Below are 5,592 nucleotides of genomic sequence, written 5' to 3'. Positions count from 1 at the left end.
ATCTGAATGCATCCACGCTTACTTAGGCCTTAAATTGCCATGCGTCGTTTGACACCCTACATGTCACGTGGGATCAATGGTCTCAAAAGAGTCATCAAGGGTGGGACAGAATGCGTACTGCCTTGATGCAACAGAAAGGTGAATCGGCTAACGAAGTTGTCTACAACTGCAAGCAAACTTTCTCTCCGTACCCATCAGCCAATAGATCTCGCGTCTATCGCGATGGATCTCTTCGTCGTCAAGCTCTTAGCATGTAACGCCCATTGAACGTGCATAGGAACTCACCGTAGGCAATACCACATCGAGAGGGTGCGTACACGGCAAGGAACATGGAACACTAGCAGCAAGATGAGAGATTGCTATGAGAAAAACTCCACAGAGATGATCGATGGTCGAGAGAGAAACGCTAGAGAGAAAAAGTGGACGCACACAGCAAAACACTAGCAAGGGGAAAAACACTAGAGAGAGAGAGTGTGCCCAAACGCTAGATCTCTGCACCGATAACACATGCTCAAAGTACAAGGGGGGGTACATATATAGGCAAATACCAGATTTTTCCTACCTGCTACGAAACTCCACGATCCCAGATAAAATGGACTAAAATGCTAATAAATATGTAAATTCACTAAAAGTGACCTGACACACACATTTAGTAGCAGAACTGCAGAAGAATCGAGACCATGACCTCGAGAAACCCGGGGGTGGTTATGGAGCGAGCTTTAGAGCGAGCTTTTTTTTTTTCCCCCACCACCTCTACCTCCCATTGCCGCCCCTTACCACCCATGACAACCAACACCCTAGTCCACCACCGGTGATTGGTGGTGTTAGCTCACTACCACCATTTGCCACTCCTCCTCCTACCACCACCGTCCATTGCCGCCAGTTCTCCTCCCACTCTTCCTTCTAGTGGGCTACTCAAGGACCTCCTCTCTCTCTCTCTCTCTCTCTCTCTCTCTCTCTCTCTCTCTCTCTCTCTCTCTCTCCCCCCACACACACACTAGCGATGTCGCTATTGCCTCCTCAAATTTTTATATTAAAAGCAATACTCCCTATATCTTTAAGGTCTCTTTCTATAGTTTCCTACGATGTTAAAACTCTGCTCTCTCTCTCTCTCTCTCTCTCTCTCTCTCTCTCTCTCTCTCTCTCTCAAGTTTTGTCCCTCGGGTAAGGCATTGAATGTTTAGGGTTAGCCAACATTGGATGTACGGTATCTTGTTGATGCAACCTTCCCTCATCATGCAAACTTGCTGGGCTGTAGCTTCCATTAAACATGTCAAAACTTTGGAAGGATTGCACGCTCGTTGATGTTGCACATTGATGTTGCTCCAAGGTTATGGTGGTACTATTGCAAAACATGGAGCTTTCTGAGTCGAGCTGCAATGGGTTCTCTTTCATGTAGTAATGTGATAGAAATTTTTCAAGCTTGTCAGTGCGCATTGTTATCTTCAGTACTACCAATGCGTCCGTGGTGAAGAGCTACAAAAGAAGTAGCTATAGCAGGGTCGTGGTCTGCAACTGCCTGCATGATACTGCAGGTGTAGTTGGCCGAGGGATCCATATTGTATCGAGGGATCCATATTGTGCAAGGTGCCAAGGGATCCATATTGTGCAAGGTGCCGACGGCCAGTGCAGACTGGACTATGCCGCAGAGGGAGTGGTGAGGGGGCAACAAGATACGGTCCATATGGGGGTAGCTGGCTCTACAGGAGGAGGAGGAGTCTTGTAATGGGCTGTTGTTAATGGGAATCGTGTAGTGGGTTGTTGGCCGAGGACTGTTGGTTGTCCTGGTACTTCTGTACATGAGATGAGCGAAGAGCTTTATTAATGAAGTTGGGGGACGTATGCAAGCTGGGGGGGCAAATTTCTTTTTTGGGTAAATTACCAAAATACCCCTCTAATTTGTGGAAATTCCCAAAATACCCCTCAAATTTCAAAAATTCCCAAAATACCCCCGATATTTTGTCATAAATTCCCAAAATGCCATTCAAATTTTCCAAAATTCCCAAAATACCCCGAGTTATGAGAGTAAATTTCTCCAAAAATAAAATTTTTTGTAGGTCTTCACAAGAAGAGTGATTGTCTATCGTACAAGATGTTAAAACTACAATTTGAGTTGGTTATGTAGGCTTTGGAGATGAATTGCTTCATTATTTTTAGACATAATTGCCTTTTTTGCGATGGTAACTGGTGACAAATTACATGTTGAGCACTCAAAAACGGATCTCAATTGTCAAAAACGAACGAAGATTAGAAAATCTTGAACTATCGAGCCAAAATAGATACAAGGGTATTTTGGGAATTTTTGAAATTTGAGGAGTATTTTGGGAATTTCCTCAAATTAGAGGGGTATTTTGGTAATTTTCCCTTAAAAAAAGGAGCAATAGCAATATCGCTATTGCTTCCTTTTTTTGGCTTTTTTTAAGACAAAAATAAAGGTAGCAATACCGATATCGCTATTGCTCCTCTACGTTTTTTTTCCTTTTGTGCCTACGCAGGTCTCAATTCCCAAGTAAGCTCGTCTATGCATGCCTCGATTCCCAAGTAAGCGCTCTCTCTCTCTCTCTCTCTCTCTCTCTCTCTCTCTCTCTCTCTCTCGAACTGGCAAGCAGTCAAGGAAGCACACAAAAAAAAAACGTAAGTCTGTCTCCGAGCAGCACCACCCCTCGCGAGGCTAATACATGCACCCGCCTCCATCAATAGCGACATGTCTGCATCAATATCGATATGTCTTAAGAAGCCCCCCTCCATCAATATCGATATGTCTGCATTGCCCCTTTTTTTTTCCTTTCTTGCCCAGCCCATCAATCAATGTGTTGTATGTCACTGCGCTAGGTTCAACTTGATTGTTCGTTATAGGTATTAAAGGTAATCGGGTGATTCCAGCGCAACTCGCACTTGGCACTTCTTTGTCTGGTTTGGTAGCAGTAAGCAAGCTTGACAACATAGACACACTCATGTTAGCATGACTTTGTTTCATCTGCATTCCGGTGGAATTGCAGCACTATTTGCCAGGTCTCTTCCATACTCTGTTGCTTGTATTGCATCAATAGGGTTTGACTGACCTTGAAGATCAAGGAATTTACATCTTGTTTCTGAGCATTTCACAGCATTCTTGTCTTTCAGAGTTGGTATAGTGGATTCCCTGCAACAGAGATGGGAAGTTGATCCCTTTGAAACCAAAACCTGCATTTTTGCCCCAGCATTCAAGTTGCCTGAAAAGGGTGGTATTGACAAGCAATGCTCCGAGGCTGGAGTCCATGCATTCTGGAGTGACTCAGGCTTACTCATGCCAGCATCTTCCTCGACTTCACATTTCAAATGGTTTAAGATGCGTCAAGATTCTTTAGGATTTTGTGGCCTGCAAAACGAGACAAAACCCACAAATGTTGCCATTTTGCAATCAAGACAGTGTCTAAGCTTGTAGTATGCACTTACCAAGCTTTTCTAGCATGGAACTGTCATCTGGGATGAATCTAACAATCCTACTCTCCTTCACAATAATGTGAGGTTTTGGGCCAAAAAGCTTTGGAAAACTGTTTTCTGAGGCATTGCCAGTAGGTATTGTTGGTGCACGTCCATCGTCAAAACTTCTCTTTCTAGCAGTTGTCTCCCTGGAATCTAGACAAGAAGGCAAGGGCATAAAATTGGTATCAATACACCAAAACTCGATCGTCGTGCTGGTTTGAGAGAGCATAGGATATCCTGTGGCCAACGTATAAGGAGGTGAAGTCAAAGGCAGAGCCATTAGGCAACTCAAGTGAGGACACATAAATTTAAGTCATGGCCATTGATGAGTTCCACAACATGCCAGGTACAGTTTCCAGAAGGTGTCATTAAGGGGAGACAAGGAAAAGCTGCAACCACCTTGCAAGCTTGGTCCAGTCAAAATCTCACTAGGATGAAAAGTTTCCAAGACCTTTCTTGTCCCTAGACCACACCACAAAAGAGCCTCAGTGATTGTTGCTCGAAAGCTTGTGCTAAGCAATGACATTTCCTCAAAGAACAAAAATGTAAATAAGGCACCTTCATGAACAAGTGATCTACCTCTATTGCTCCAAGAGTCCAGTAAAATGGGTAGAGAAGCTGTTCACAATCCTTTTGTTGAGTCTTTCAATTGCACTAGTTGGTACACCATTTCATAATGCATACACTCTGACATCAATCTAAAAGAAAACTATCTTTTACGACATGGCTGAAACATGGGTGAATACTCATTGTCATGCTCAGATTTCAAGCGACTTGAGGCTGAGTTTCCCGAGTAGAAAATGCCAAGCACTTCCATAGCATTGGTAAGCACGTGAACAGCCAATCCGTATTCAAAGAGCAGATAAGACTTGAATGAGGCAAAACTAGAGTGCAAGCAGTTTAGTTTGATGTGACCTCATTAAGTCTTGTACTGACACAAGGTTGAAGACTAAGCATCTCTTTCAATGCAAAGTCTTGGTTGCACAATCCTGTCAGCACAAGTGATTGTTGAATATTTACATCATTTTTTGCATTATAAAGGCCCTTCAACCGCGCAATATTGCTCCACAACCGCACTAGCAAAGGAAGTTCTCCAGGTGCAATCACATGTTTGTCATGCCAGCACCATTTTGGAGCTCAGCTTATGGTCTTTCCAAGAAGATTTATATGGAAATTGAAGGTTTATCATAGGCCATTAATGACCTTGAACAAAACAGTCACCTTGCAGCTTTACTGAACAACTACATAGCCATACCTCTGAGGCTCTGGATCCCATGTGCTCTTTCAAACGAGCCTCACTCATGCGCACTCTTTCATTGATGTCTAAGTTTTGTTTCTTGCCATCTTCCAGCACCTGTACAAAGAAATTCCATACTAAAAGTCTTCTGTGTTACAAGGCATTTCAGAGCACCCCTCATAGAGGAATACCCATAAAGGACCACGACGACATAATTGCTTACCTTCCTGTAAACCTCATCCACTGCTTTCGATACCATGTGTGAGAGCTCTTGAAGCTTCTGCCTTTTGTTTTCACCAGTTTCCTATTGAGAAGGCAGAAATCCTTGAGTTGAAGTGACCATACCAATGTATAATGGAAATTCTTAAAATCGCCAATTCTAGAGTGATGAGTATGAGCCATTTACAAGATTAACCCGACTCTTTATCAGTTGTCATCATGTATTGCTAACCGCCACTCTTTACATGACAAAAGAAATTGGTGATGCCCAACCTGTCAACGAATAGAGTGTTTCACTTGCCAAAGAGATTGAAGTTCCACGTGGCGATATGCATAGAGGCAGGAGATCTTTTCCAGCAAGTGTGTTTGCAGCTGCAACGAGGAGTTTTGTGGTGCAGAAGATCCATATTGCCCAAGAATTGTTGCATTCTTGCTTATTTCTTGCAAAAAAGAAAAAGAGAGAGAGAGAGAGACAGAGAGAGAGAGAGAGAGAGAGAGAGAGAGAGAAGAGAGAGAGGGAGGAATGAGGTAGAGGAGAGAGAGAGAGGGGGGGGGGTGTAGGGGTTAGAAAACCATTTTGCAATGTGGGCGGTGGTATGGGGATTAGTGTGGTAAAGGAGAAGAGAGAAGGTCTGAGGAGGATCGGGGGGGGGGGGGAGAGAGAGAGAGAG

At 43.7% G+C, this 5,592-nt stretch overlaps 1 pseudogene; it reads right to left on the bottom strand.

The window, feature by feature from the left end:
- Window positions 1–2,713: 2,713 nt before the first annotated feature.
- On the bottom strand, window positions 2,714–4,961 carry LOC147460280 (uncharacterized; annotated as a pseudogene).
- Between the last annotated feature and the right edge of the window lie 631 nt (window positions 4,962–5,592).

The sequence above is a fragment of the Adiantum capillus-veneris genome, chromosome 4, assembly GCF_014529385.1.
Source record: "Adiantum capillus-veneris isolate H3 chromosome 4, ASM1452938v2, whole genome shotgun sequence".
In the NCBI taxonomy this organism is placed as follows: domain Eukaryota; kingdom Viridiplantae; phylum Streptophyta; class Polypodiopsida; order Polypodiales; family Pteridaceae; genus Adiantum; species Adiantum capillus-veneris.
Note: the sequence above shows the minus strand (reverse complement) of the source record. Positions and strands in the feature narration are given on the sequence as shown.